Source organism: Bos grunniens, chromosome 23 (assembly GCF_055505025.1).
Source record: "Bos grunniens cultivar Pamir isolate PY7600 chromosome 23, Bosgru_T2T1.0, whole genome shotgun sequence".
NCBI lineage: Eukaryota > Metazoa > Chordata > Mammalia > Artiodactyla > Bovidae > Bos > Bos grunniens.
Genome location: NC_141187.1, coordinates 42525455 through 42540616, shown reverse-complemented (window position 1 = coordinate 42540616; position 15162 = coordinate 42525455).

Below are 15162 nucleotides of genomic sequence, written 5' to 3'. Positions count from 1 at the left end.
TTCAGTTCAGTTCATTCGCTCAGTCGTGTCCCACTCTTTGCAACTCCATGAATCGCAGCACACCAGGCCTCCCTGTCCATCGCCAACTCCCGGAGTTCACTCAGACTCACATCCATCGAGTCAGTGATGCCATCCAGCCATCTCATCCTCTGTCGTCCCCTTCTCCTCCTGCCCCCAATCCCTCCCAGCATCAGAGGCTTTTCCAATGAGTCAACTCTTCGCATGAGGTGGCCAAAGTACTGGAGTTTCAGCTTTAGCATCATACCTTCCAAAGAAATCCCAGGGCTGATCTCCTTCAGAATGGACTGGTTGGATCTCTTTGCAGTCCAAGGGACTCTCAAGAGTCTTCTCCAACACCACAGTTCAAAAGCATCAATTCTTCGGTGCTCAGCTTTCTTCACAGTCCAACATTCACATCCATACATGACCACAGGAAAAACCATAGCTTTGACTAGATGGACCTTTGTTGGCAAAGTAATGTCTCTGCTTTTGAATATGCTATCTAGGTTGGTCATAACTTTCCTTCCAAGGAGTAAGCATCTTTTAATTTCATGGCTTCAATCACCATCTGCAGTGATTTTGGAGCCCCAAAAAATGAAGTCTGACACTGTTTCCACTGTTTCCCCATCTATTTCCCATGAAGTGATGGGACCGGATGCCATGATCTTCATTTTCTGAATGTTGAGCTTTAAGCCAACTTTTTCACTCTCCACTTTCACTTTCATCAAGAGGCTTTTGAGTTCCTCTTCACTTTCTGCCATAAGGGTGGTGTCATCTGCATATCTGAGGTTATTGAGATTTCTCCCAGCAATCTTGATTCCAGCTTGTGCTTCTTCCAGCCCAGCGTTTCTCATGATGTACTCTGCATATAAGTTAAATAAGCAGGGTGACAATATACAGCCTTGCTGTACTCCTTTTCCTATTTGGAACCAGTCTGTTGTTCCATGTCTAGTTCTAACTGTTGCTTCCTGACCTGCATACAAATTTCTCAAGAGGCAGATCAGGTGGTCTGGTATTCCCATCTCTTTCAGAATTTTCCATTTTATTGTGATCCACACAGTCAAAGGCTTTGGCATAGTCAATAAAGCAGAAATAGATGTTTTTCTGGAACTCTCTTGCTTTTTCCATGATACAGCGGTTGTTGGCAATTTGATCTCTGGTTCCTCTGCCTTTTCTAAAACCAGCTTGAACATCTGGAAGTTCACGGTTCACGTATTGCTGAAGCCTGGCTTGGATAATTTTGAGCATGACTTTACTAGCGTGTGAGATGAGTGCAATTGTGCGGTAGTTTGAGCATTCTTTGGCATTGCCTTTCTTTGGGATTGGAATGAAAACTGACCTTTTCTAGTCCTGTGGCCACTGCTGAGAATATCAGTTAGTTAGCTTCATAAGTAATAACTTCCAGTGAGTGAAAAACACCTAAAAATACAAAATTTAATTGATAATGTTTCAATGTCTGAAAGGGTTATATCATCTCGTTTTTAAATACGGAAGACTAGAAGGTTCTGTGAGGCCTGGAGATCTTTAAACATGGTAGGGTCCCATCATGTTCAAGGTTTCCAGGGTTTTAGGAAAAAAGAAAGTTCACTTATCTAAAAGTTTACCCGTGAGGTGGAGCTGGGGCCTCCTGCCTACTCCTCAAAAGAATTAGGTCAGGTGCATAATTTAAACCCAAGGAAGCAGGTGAGTGACCACTGCTGTCTTGTTATGGAATCATATAGGAATAGCAAGAACCATGCCCATTTTGTCAGGGTCCCAGATGAGAATCCGGGACCTTCAGCTGTATGTCTCGAAGTATAGAACTTGAGTTAACTGGTAGCGAAACCATCTTCCTTGAACAAATAAGTGTTTTGCAACCTGGGGAGATTCAGAGTTAAATATGGAAATGCTTAAGAGAATTGGAACGCTAGTGTCAACACCCTTATGTTAAGCAGGTGTCTGCATATTTGGTATTTTGCCTTTTGACTGTAATTTGAAATGTGTGTTTGTGCAACTGATTTCAATATGTGGTTTTAAGGTGAAATCTTCCAAAGTCATTTTCAGTATTGAAACATCTAAGATAACTTCATTGTTGTTATTCAGTTGCTAAGTTGTGTCCGACTCTTTTGCCACCCCAGGGACTGTGGCCCGGACTTCCCTGGTGGCTCAGATAGCAAAGAATTGCCTGCAATGCAGGAAACAAGGGCTCGATCCCTGGGAAGATCCCCTGGAGAAGGGAATGGCCACCCACTGCAGTATTCTTGCCTGGAGAATTCCATGGGCAGAAGAACCTGGCAGACTGCAGTCCACGGGGTTGACAAGAGCTGGACACGACTGAGTGACTAAGCACACACGCACCTTTGGCACACGCAGACTGTAGCCCACCAGGCTCCTTCTGTCCATGGGATTTCCTGGGGAAGAGAACTTTGTTTACTTTAGTTAAAGGATTTTTGTGAATAACAATTGCTTAGTGTTCAGGAAAGCTGTGTATGGATCACTGATGACTTAAGAAGGAAAAACTTGGGTTGATGCAGCTGCTAAAGGCACTTCCCCCACAGAGCATCAGCCCTCCACCTTGCCACCTTTGCCATTTCCTGAGCCAGTGCCTACCTCCAGGCCTTAGAAGGGTGCCTCCGCTTCAGTGGGCGTCTTCCTACATCTGGTCATAAATTCTGACTATGACCAGATGGATTTTCCATAGCCCCAGGTCCTCCTCCCTGCCTGAGACAATGCATAACACTCAGCAGCATGTTTGGGCACAGAGAGGGCAAAGGAACAGACTAAAAACACTTGTTTGTGTCTGATTTTTCCAGTTATTACTTATCATGTGCTTTGGCCTATTTGTGCCCAGTGTCATTCAGGGAACCCAGTCCCACCCAGCATAGCACCCAACTGTGACATTATCATACCTGCCCACCCAACCTGGCAACTGACTTTTTTAAACTTCCTTGGTCAATGTGATATTCCCATGTCTTAGTTGTAATACAACACTTCAGTCTGCATGGCCCGAGGCTCTCCCCTGCAGGAAGGAAATGCTATTATTATAGCAAAAAATTGCTCCAGAAATAGTCTCACTAGGCAATTTCCTTGCTAGGGAATTTCTCTTAACGTAGGCTCGGAGCCCAAGGTTCTCATTCTAAATAGACAGGTTTTCCAACATGCATGCAAATGTCAACCATGTAACCTGTACCACCCTCAGAGCCCTGGCAAGGAAGAAAGGAAAAAACTGAAACCTGAAAGCAAAGGTTAAGTAAATTTGTTTTCAATCACCCTTCCAATGATCCTGTTGAACAGGGAGCCACAATTCAACTGCTCAAATGACTCAAAATGCATGGAGATAACATGAGAGGAGCCATAGTCCACCGGTTCCTCTAGCACTTGGAGGACACCCTGTGGTCATGACCATAGGTCACTTGTCCTCCAGGGATTTTAAAGAGTGCTGTGGGTGCCCCGACACAGTTACTCCTGCCAGGAGCTAATGTGAACTAGGATTCTTATCATCTTCACTTCATAATGTGTTCCTGGGGCCAGGGTGAGGCCAGCAAGCCACCTCCAGTGCAGACGTGAAGGAGGCTCTTGGGCTCAGGGCCCCGTATGCTGACCCCATCCTCCTTCCCCCCTCCTCTCCATGTGTGTTGTCTTCAAGACTCTCTGTATTCATTTGCTAGGGTTGCCGTGGCAAAGTGCCACACACAGGGTGGCTAAACACAGCAGGAATGTATTCTCTCAGAGTCCTGGAGGCTGGTGCTAAGTTGCTTCAGTCCTGTCCAACTCTTCGAAACTCTCTGGACTATAGCCTTCCAGGCTCCTCTGTCCATGGGATTCTCCAGGCAAGAATACTGGAGTGGGTTGCCTTGGCCTCCTCCAGTGTCTCAAGCTTCACTCTCCGTGTCTGAGGACAGCATCAGCGCTCAGCATTCTTGGGCTTGGAGATGTATCACTAAAGTCTCTGCAGCCATCCTCACCCTGCATTTTCCCTGTCTCTCTTCTTCTAAGTTCACCAACTCCAATGGATTAGGGCCTAATGACCTCAGTTTAACCTGATTATATCAGCAATGATCCTATAACCAAGGGAATAAAGGTCACAGTCATAAATTCTGGGAGTTGGGACTTCAATGTATCTTTTGGGAGGATCTTAGTTCCTGACCCAGGGATCAAGCCTCTCAACTGGAAGTGCAGAGTCTTAACCACTGGACCACTAGGGTAGTCATTTGTTTGCTGATTTTTTGATGACGGCCATTCTGACTGGTGTGAGGTGGTATCTTGTTGTAGTTTTGATTTACATGTCTCTAATAATCAGCAATGTTGAACATTTTTTCCTGTGCCTGTTCACCATCTATATATCTCCTTTGGAGAAATGTCCAGACTGATGGTTTTAATAAAAAGTACATCTTAATGTTATTTTACTTTTGATGCTTAAAATTACTTATATACATAATTTATTTAGGTAGTTTTGATCAGTGGTGAGTACATCATGAGAAACGCTGGGCTGGAGGAAGCACAAGCTGGAATCAAGATTGCTGGGAGAAATATCGATAACCTCAGATATGCAGATGACACCACTCTTATGGCAGAAAGTGAAGAAGAACTAAAGAGCCTCTTGATGAAAGTAAAAGAGGAGAGTGAAAAAGTTGGCTGAAAGTTCAACATTCAGAAAACTAAGATCATGGCATCCGGTCCCATCACTTCATGGGAAATAGATGGGGAAACAGTGGAAACAGTGGCTGACTTTATTTTTCTGGGCTCCAAAATCACTGCAGATGGTGACTGCAGCCATGAAATTAAAAGACGCTTACTCCTTGGGAGGAAAGTTATGACCAACCTAGACAGCATATTCAAAAGCAGAGATATTATTTTGCCAACAAAGGTTCGTCTAGTCAAGGCTATGGTTTTTCCAGTGGTCATGTATGGATGCGAGAGTTGGACTCTAAAGCTGAGCGCCAAAGAATTGTTGCTTTTGAACTGTGGTGTTGGAGAAGACTCTTGGGAGTCCCTTGGACTGCAAGAAGATCCAACCAGTCCATCCTAAAGGAGATCAGTCCTGGGTGTTCATTGGAAGGACTGATGCTGAAGGTGAAACTCCAATACTCTGGCCACCTGATGTGAAGAGCTGACTCACTGGAAAAGACCCTGATGCTGGGAAAGATTGAGGGCAGGAGGAGAAGGGGATGACAGAGGATGAGATGGTTGGGTGGCATCATCGACTCAATGGACATGGAATCCACCCTGGAGTTGGTGATGGACAGGGAGGCCTGGTGTGCTGTGGTTCATGGGGTGGAAAAGAGTCGGACGACTGAGCGACTGAACTGAACTGAACTGATCAGTGGTGTCAAATAAAGGTTATAACTCAACCCATAAGAAAACACAGGTGATTAAATCATTACAATCACAGGAAAGAATAAAATATAAATTGTGGTGGCAGATATAGATTTTTCTGATGGAGAAGCATAATGGGGTGATCGAGAGAAGCCTTTTATCCCAATTCAATTCATTTCATGAAGCTTGAAATGGGTTATACTATAAATTCCTGTCGGGAACATGGAATGGAAATAGGAAGTCAAGGACAAAAAGGAACGATATGAATTTTCAACTCTAAAAGCAGAGTTTTTTCATGTATTTTGCAAGTGAATAAGGATAAACCCTGAGTAGTCCCGGTGTTGTTTTCATTTGATATGTTTTAAAATAATATAATGTTTACACTTGAAATACGCTAGGAGCTACATCTTTTTCAACTAAACTTACGATGAAAAGTTTTAGATTTCAGTTAAAATATGCAAGAGAGGGACTTCCCTGGTGGTCCAGTTGCTAAGACTCCGAGTTCCTAATACAGGCAGGGGAGGGCCAGGTTCAATCTCTGGTCAGGGAATTAGGTACTACACGCCACAACTAAAGATTCCATGTACTGCAATGAAGACTGAAGATCCCACGAGCTGCAAATAAGACCTGGTTCAGCCAAATAGATAAATATTTAAAACACATGATAGAGAATAGTTTTGGAGGGACACGTGGGAAAAGAAATTGAAGGCCACAATCTGTATCCATGTAGGGCAGGGTGTCTAAACCTCAGCACTAATGAAATTTTAGGTCGGGTGAGTCTCTGTGATGGGGGTTGTCCTATACGTTGAAGAGTATTAAGCAGCACCCTGGGCCTCTACCTACTACATGCCACTAGCATCCCACCTTCCCAGCTGTGACAACCACAAAGGTCTCTGCTGCTGCTGCTGCTGCTGCTGCTAAGTCGCTTCAGTCGTGTCCGCCTCTGTGCGACCCCATAGACAGCAGCCCACCTGGCTCCGCCATCCCTGGGATTCTGGAGAAGCCTGGTGGGTTGCATTCCATGGGGTCGCCACAAGTTGGTCGCGACTGAGCGACTTCACTTTCAAAGGTCTCTAGACATTGCCAAATATCCCCTGGGAAAGTAAAATTGTTCCCACAGGAGAACCACTTGATCTGTGGATAAACGCTCTTTTGTCTTCTCATTTCCACTCTCTTCAAAAGCATTGAAAAGTGAAAGTGAAAGTTGCTCAGTCGTGTCCGACTCTGCAACCCCATGTATAGTCCATGGAATTCTTCAGGCCAGAATACTGAAGTGGGTAGCCTTTCCCTTCTCCAGGGGATCTTCCCAACCCAGGGATCGAACCCAGGTCTCCCACATTGCAGGCGGATTCTTTACCAGCGGTTGTCCAAAAACACTGACAGTCACCCTAGAATCCCCTCAACCTTATTTATATTCTTGTCCAGGCTTATGAGAAGTGGCCGGGAAATGACGAGTTACACCAGGACCAGTAACTTATTTATATTTCCTGCCTGCCCCTGCCACACACATGTGTGTGACCCCTGGTATAAACTGAATTCAGTTTGGATGAAGAATGAGAAACTTGAGTTAGCACTGCTCTGGGCTGTTCCATGCCAAACTACATTATGTCCAATATTACGTTAGCTATATGAACACACACAGGAGAAGAGAGACTCTGATTTTTTGGAGATCTTACTGATTCTTGAAAATGGGATCTTTTTAGCTCTTGAGGAATAATAGGTAGGGGGAAAGAGATTTTATGAATCAGTAGAAGCAAAATAAAGGCAGCTCAGTTCAGGAAGAAAATGGGCTAAGGGTCAGCAGCCAAGTAGAAGAAAAGAGTGGCCGTCACCTCATTTTGTATATTCTGCATGTAAACCAGCCTGAAGCTGAGAGCTGAGGTCTTCATTCATTAACACAGGAGGAGGGAACATCGTGGTCTCATTAAACGTCTGCAGAAGCCAGATGCTGTGTGGATAGTTAGCTTTTTGTGGTCTGAGTGTGGGGTTGTTTTTCTTGCCACCCTATTTAACTTGCTGCCCTGCAAGGACAAGAGAAACACAGGGAAGAAAGTCAGCTCTTGGTTTTGGAAAGTCCAGAGAACCTAATTATTTAGATACCCAAAAGGTTATGGGAAGAGCCAGAAGAATAGATTTGATTTGAGTTTGCTCCCTCTGGTACTGGAAGAAACAAAATTTTGCTGCTTAGGGTGCCCAGAATAGTTCAGTGCTTGGTTTCTTACTGCTCTCTGTTCTCAAAGAGGACCCCTTCCCTTTAAAAAGTATAATGGGACTCCCATGGTGGTTCAGTGGTGAAAACTCAGCGCATCTAATGCAGGAGGTACAGGTTCAATTCCTGGTCAGGGAGCTGAGATCCCACATGCCACATGGCATGACCAAAAAAAAAAAAGATAAAAATTATAATAAATCAAAAGTATGATGGGGGGGTGCTATGAGAAGAGTGCTGAAATGCTCCCCCTTGATTGCTCTCCCTCCATTGTTTTTCTACAAATTTTCATAACTTCAAGGGAATAAAAAAATCCCTAGGACAGCAAGGAGATCAAACCAGTCAATCCTAAAGGAAATAAACCCTGAATATTCATCGGAAGGATGATGCTGAAGCTGAAGCTCCAATATTTTGACCACCTAATGTGAAGAACTGAGTTTTTTGAACGTTGAGCTTTCAGCCAACTTTTTCACTCTCCTCTTTCACTTTCATCAAGAGGCTTTTGAGTTCCTCTTCACTTTCTGCCATAAGGGTGGTGTCATCTGCATATCTGAGGTTATTGAAATTTCTCCCAGCAATCTTGATTCCAGCTTGTGCTTCTTCCAGCCCAGCATTTCTCATGATGTACTCTGCATAGAAGTTAAATAAGCAGGGTGACAGTATACAGCCTTGACGTACTCCTTTTCCTATTTGGAACCAGTCTGTTGTCCATGTCCAGTTCTAACTGTTGCTTCCTGACCTGCATATAGGTTTCTCAAGAGGCAGGTCAAGTGGTCTGGTATTCCCATCTCTTTCAGAATTTTCCACAGTTTATTGTGATCCACAAATCAAAGGCTTTGGCATAGTCAATAAAGCAGAAATAGATGTTTTTCTGGAACTCTCTTGCTTTTTCCATGATCCAGTGGATGTTGGCAATTTGATCTCTGATTCCTCTGCCTTTTCTAAAACCAGCTTGAACATCTGGAAGTTCACGGTTCACATATTACTGAAGCCTGGCTTGGAGCATTTTGAGCATTACTTTACTAGCGTGTGAGATGTGTTCAATTGTGTGGTAGTTTGAGCATTCTTTGGCATTGCCTCTCTTTGGGATTGGAATGAAAACTGACCTTTTCTTGAAAGGTTGTAGTTGAATCATGCATACACACCAGGATTCTTGGCCCCCGGAGGAGAAGAATTCAATCCGGGGCCAGAGACGAGGCTTGATCGCTCGGAGCTTTTGTGTAATAAAGTTTTATTAAAGTATAAAGGAGATAGAGAAAGCTTCTGACATAGGCATCAGAAGGGGGCAGAAAGAGTACCCGCTTGCTAGTGTTAACAATGAAGTTATATAATCCAAAGAATATCTGGAGGTTGTAAAGACCTCATCAGACCTACTCCCATAATTTACATTTTAAGATAACACTGTCCTCAGGCAAGATACATCCTTGTAAAGACCAGGTCTACTCCCATAATTAACATTTTAAGATAACAGAAGGTTGAATCCAAAGACTGTCCTTAGGCAGGATACATTATTGGTATATAATCCTAAGGAATGTGGAGAAAGAAAAAAAGTTTGTCCTTTCTTCCTCCTTGAGAATTCCAGACCCCTCTCTTCTTGGGGACCCCTAGACTCCCTATCAACCTGCCTAGGAAATGACTCTCTCATTCTAGTCCTGTGGCCACTGCTGACATGGGGAAACAGTGGAAACACTGTCAGACTTTATTTTGGGGGGCTCCAAAATCACGGCAGATGGTGACTGCAGCCATGAAATTAAAAGATGCTTACTCCTTGGAAGGAAAGTTATGACCAACCTAGATAGCATATTCAAAAGCAGAGACATTCCTTTGCCAACAAAGGTCCGTCTGCTCAAGACTATGGTTTTCCAGTGGTCATGTATGGATGTGAGAGTTGGACTGTGAAGAAAGCTGAGTGCTGAAGAATTGATGTTTTTGAACTGTGGTGTTGGAGAAGACTCTTGAGAGTCCCTTGGACTGCAAGGAGATCCAACCAGTCCATTCTGAAGGAGATCAGCCCTGGGATTTCTTTGGAAGGTATGATGCTAAAGCTGAAACTCCAGTACTTTGGCCACCTCATGCGAAGAGTTGACTCATTGGAAAAGACTCTGATGCTGGGAGGGATTGGGGGCAGGAGGAGAAGGGGACGACAGAGGATGAGATGGCTGGATGGCATCACTGACTCGATGGACATGAGTTTGAGTGAACTCCGGGAGTTGGTGATGGACAGGGAGGCCTGGCGTGCTGCGATTCATGGGGTCACAGAGTCAGACACGACTGAGCGATTGAACTGAACTGAACTGAATGCGAAGAACTGACTCATTGGAAAAGACCCTGATGCTTAGAAAGATTGAGAACAGGAGAAGGGGGCAACAGAGGATGAGATGGTTGGATGGCATCATCAACTCCATGGACATGAGCTTGAGCAATCTCCAGGAGATAGTAAAGGACAGGGAAGTCTGGCATGATGCAGTCCACAGAGGTGCAAAAAGTTGGACACGATTGAGTGTCTGAACAACAACAAAAGGGGAAAAAAAAGCAAATTAGTTATCAGCTTCTCAGCTGTAGGAGAAGCTTAATTCTTCTTACTGATGTCCCAGGTCACCTAGTCCTGGAGACAAGAATGTAGCCATCTTGGTAGCCAGCTGATAGCAGATGTTAGAAATTAGGTGATGTTCTCCTTTCGTCAAAGCTGGGAAGAACACTAAACAACGTTTTAAAAATGAGGAGAGCCTGGGTATTCGCCTAGGACACAGCATTGAAAAAAACTGAGCTAATACAATCATCCAGTCTCCATGCAACTCAGCTGAAAGTCCTCCTCACCAAGAGACTTAACAGCACCTTTTATTTGAAGAGATCCTAAAATGTTTTACACGGTGTACCAAAGACGTGTCACATACTTGTGTTACACACTTAGAACCTTTGTCATTCTGTTTGCTCTCCCTCCAAGGCACGGTTCTGCCTAAAATAGCTCTCTGGTGCTCCTGGGTTCTGTTACAAACCCCAGAGACACATTCTAGAAGTAGAAATCAAATTAGATGGCCTTTTGTTTAAAGTTTCTTAGCAGCATTGGAGAATGGTGTCCTGTAAATTCAATGAATCAGTAGCTGTGGAATGAGATTGTCATTATCATCACAAACGCGTAGCTAATGAGGACAAAGGCCATGGGAGAGGGGGGAAGTTGGACACTTTTATTTAAGCCCAGCTTCTTATAGTAATGGTCAATGAGAAAGAGAAAAGCATATCTCCTATGAGAAGACCCTAAGGTCTGGAACACTGAAATAAAAAAAATCTCAAGCCAAACGTGATGCTGAAAGGTCACTGACCGTTCGCTTTGTATCACACAAACCCCAGTGAGATCCTCAACGTGATGAAGCAGAATAACCCTAATCAGCTGAGTAATAACAGTAAAAGCCAGGGTGTATTTTTTTTACAGCAATAATTAACAGGTGTGAAGTCATTCGAACATTGCAAATAAATGTCTGCAAAGGTCAGGCAAGCAAAATAAATACATATTATCAGGCTGGGGGTCATATGGTGGAAATTGGTGGGATCTGCTCTGAGTCAGAAAATGTATCATCTGCTAACAACAGGCACTTTCAATTGAAAGAAAGAAAATAAATAAAAGCAAAACAAACAAACAAAAAAACCCCAAAACACTGTGCTGGTTAAACCAGACAGGTGAAGTTTAGGTGAGGCAGAAGTTTGCAAGCCCTGTAAATAGCACTGGCTCTTTCTTATTCACTGGATTCTACCCCGGTTCCTGGATGAAATCTTTGAGGATAGGTTGAGAATTTGTCATATTTATGCAAACAGCTTAGTGAGTCAAGAAATATTTGTTGAGCTATATAACATAATCTTTTACCTACAGAGTTTCTTCCCTTGAATTATTGCTATGGGTTTACCTATACAGGCAAATGTCATAAGAAAAAAATCATGGGACATTCTCACATTTCCATCACGCAAAGTTCTCTTAGCAGAGACCCATGAGAAAAATGCCTTTTAAATCTCAGTTCAGGAACAGGAAGAATCTGGGACTTTGTTTTCATATTTATGGACATTGAATACTGTAGCTACATTTTGATCCTAGAAATCGGAATGCCATATTTGGAGAACTTTTTTTAGCTTTAGGACCATGTAATGCATTTCTATGTGATGAATTTACACTGGCTTTTATTATTCTCTTAATACAATTTTCCTCTCTCCTTAATACCCTGATCTATATATCCTTTTGAGTAGATTTTTTTTTTTTTTTTTTGGTGTGCCATTTCAAATCCACTGAGAATTGAGTATACTTTAATTGAGTTCCAATCGGAATTTGGAAAACCTACATAGACCATTTCTCAGTAAATGGTTTTAGGATTGGGACCATGTTTTTCCATAACCCCAAATGACATTGCTTTAGAAGTACTGAATTAAGGTAAAATATGGTGGGGTGGGGGGAATGAAATATTTTATATCAACAAACTACTTAAAAAAAAATAAAACATGATTTACTGCATTTACATTTTGGTGACTTTTTACTGTGGTAAAATACACATAACACAAAATTTACCATTTTAACCATGTTAAAATGTGCAGTTTGGTAACATTATGAACATTTATAATGTCATGCAACCATCACTACTATCTCCAGGAAATTTTCATCACCCAAGCAGAAACTCTGTATGTACCCATCAAACCCTAATTCCCCTCCTCCCAGCCCCTGGTAACCTCCCTTCTACTTTCTGTGTCTGTGAGTTTGTGTAGATTCCTCCTATAAGTGGAATCTTACAAGATTTTTCCTTTTGAGATGGGCTTATTTCACTTAGCATAATATAGTCAAGGTTCATTTATGTTAAAGAATGTATCAGAATTCCGTTCTTTTTTAAACGTTGGATACTATTTTATTGTATGAATATACCACATTTTGTTTATTCACTCATCCATGGACAAGTTACATATTTCCATTTTTTGGCTACTGTGAATAATGCTACTATGAACACTGATGTTCAAGGGTCTGTTTGAGTCCCTACTTTCAGTGCTTGGTGTATATACCCAGAGCTGGAATTGCTGGATCGTATGGTAATTCTGTGTTTAGCTTTTTGAGGAACTGCCCAATTGTTTCCCACTGCACCCTCACCATTTTACATTCCCACCAGCAAGAACTAAGTGTTCCAATTTCTCTACACCTTTGCCAACACTTTATATTTTTAAAATAATATCCATCCTAATAGGTGGGAAGGAACAACAGACTGGTTCCAAATAGGAAAAGGAGTACGTCAAGGCTGTATATTGTCACTCTGCTTATTTAACTTATATGCAGAGTACATCATGAGAAACACTGGACTGGAAGAAGCACAAGCTGGAATCAAGATTGCCGGGAGAAATATCAGTAACCTCAGATATGCAGATGACACCACCCTTATGGCAGAAAGTGAAGAGGAACTAAAAGGCCTCTTGATGAAAGTGAAAGTGGAGAGTGAAAAAGTTGTCTTAAAGCTCAGCATTCAGAAAACGAAGATCACGGCATCTGGTCCCATCACTTCTTGGGAAATAGATGGGGAAACACTGGAAACAGTGTCAGACTTTATTTTTTTGGGCTCCAAAATCACTGCAGATGGTGATTGCAGCCATGAAATTAAAAGACGCTTACTCCTTGGAAGGAAAGTTATGACCAACCTAGACAGCATATTCAAAAGCAGAGACGTTACTTTGCCAACAAAGGTCCGTCTAGTCAAAGCTATGGTTTTTCCTGTGGTCATGTATGGATGTGAATGTTGGACTGTGAAGAAGGCTGAGCGTCGAAGAATTGATGCTTTTGAACTGTGGTGTTGGAGAAGACTCTTGAGAGTCCCTTGGACTGCAAAGAGATCCAACCAGTCCATTCTGAAGGAGATCAGCCCTGGGATTTCTTTGGAAGGAATGATGCTGAAGCTGAAACTCCAGTACTTTGGTCACCTCATGCAAAGAGTTGACTCGCTGGAAAAGACTGATGCTGGGAGGGATTGGGGGCAGGAGGAGAAGGGGACGACAGAGGATGAGATGGCTGGATGGCATCACTGATTTGATGGACGTGAGTCTGAGTGAACTCCGGGAGTTGGTGATGGACAGGGAGGCCTGGCGTGCTGCGATTCATGGGGTCAAAAAGAGTTGGACACGACTGAGCGACTGAACTGAACTGAACTCAACTGAATGTCTCCAAGATATATTTTTAATTAATGGAGTCTCTCTTGAGAAACCTGTATTCAGATCAGAAAGCAACAGTTAGAACTGGACATGGAACAACAGACTGGTTCCAAATAGGAAAAGGAGTATGTCAAGGCTGTATATTGCCACCCTGCTTATTTAACTTACATGCAGAGTACATCATGAGAAACGCTGGATGAAGCACAAGCTGGAATCAATATTGCTGGGAGAAATATCAATAACCTCAGATATGCAGATGACACCACCCTTATGGCAGAAAGTGAAGAACTAAAGACCCTCTTGATGAAAGTGAAAGTGGAGAGTGAAAAAGTTGTCTTAAAGCTCAACATTCAGAAAACGAAGATCATGGCACCTGGTCCCATCACTTCATGGGAAATAGATGGGGAAACAGTGGAAACAGTGTCAGACTTTATTTTTTGGGGCTCCAAAATCACTGCAGATGGTGTCTGCAGCCATGAAATTAAAAGACACTTACTCCTTGGAAGGAAAGTTATGACCAACCTAGATAGCATATTCAAAAGCAGAGATATTACTTTGCCAACAAAGGTTCGTCTAGTCAAGGCTATGGTTTTTCCAGTGGTCGTGTATGGCTGTAAGAGTTGGACTATGAAGAAAGCTGAGCACCGAAGAATTGATGCTTTTGAACTGTGGTGTTGGAGAAGACTCTTGAGAGTCCCTTGGACTGCAAAGAGATCCAACCAGTCCATCCTAAAGGAGATCAGTCCTGGGTGTTCATTGGAAGGACTGATGTTGAAGCTGAAACTCCAATACTTTGGCCACCTGATGCGAAGAGCTGACTCACTGGAAAAGACCCTGATGCTGGGAAAGATTGAGGGCAGGAGGAGAAGGGGACGACAGAGGATGAGATGGTTAGATGGCATCACCAACTCAATGAACATGAGTTTGGGTGGGCTCCGGAAGTTGGTGATAGACAGGGAGGCCTGGCGTGCTGTGGTTCATGGGGCCGCAAAGAGTCAGACACAACTGAGTGACTGAACTGAACTGAACTCTATTCAATTCAACAAGGATTTTTGTTTTTTTATAGGTAAGACTGTTTGCCTAGCGGAAGTCTGAAGTCAGGCAGGTCCTAGTTTAAACAGCTCTATTTTGCCTTGTTTCTTCAACCTTTAAATGGGAATAAAAACAGACTGTATTTCATAGCTTTGTTTCCATAATCCACGGAGACAATGCACCGCAAGGGTTTAGCAGAAGGGCAGGTGGAAAGTAATCACTTTAGAAATGGAAAGGACCGTGGCCATACTTTACCAAACGTGATTCCTTCAAACTTGTGTCTGACAAATGACAGCTGGCCCAGTCACTGTTAATCCATAAGCCTTAGTGCTTTTTAAAAATGATTTATTTTTGGATGTGCTGAGTCTTTGTCGCTGCAGTGGGCTTCTTCTAGCTGCAGCGGGGGCTGCTGTTTGTAGTGTGCAGGCTTCTCCTTGCAGGGTCTTCTCTTATCGACGAGCACAGGC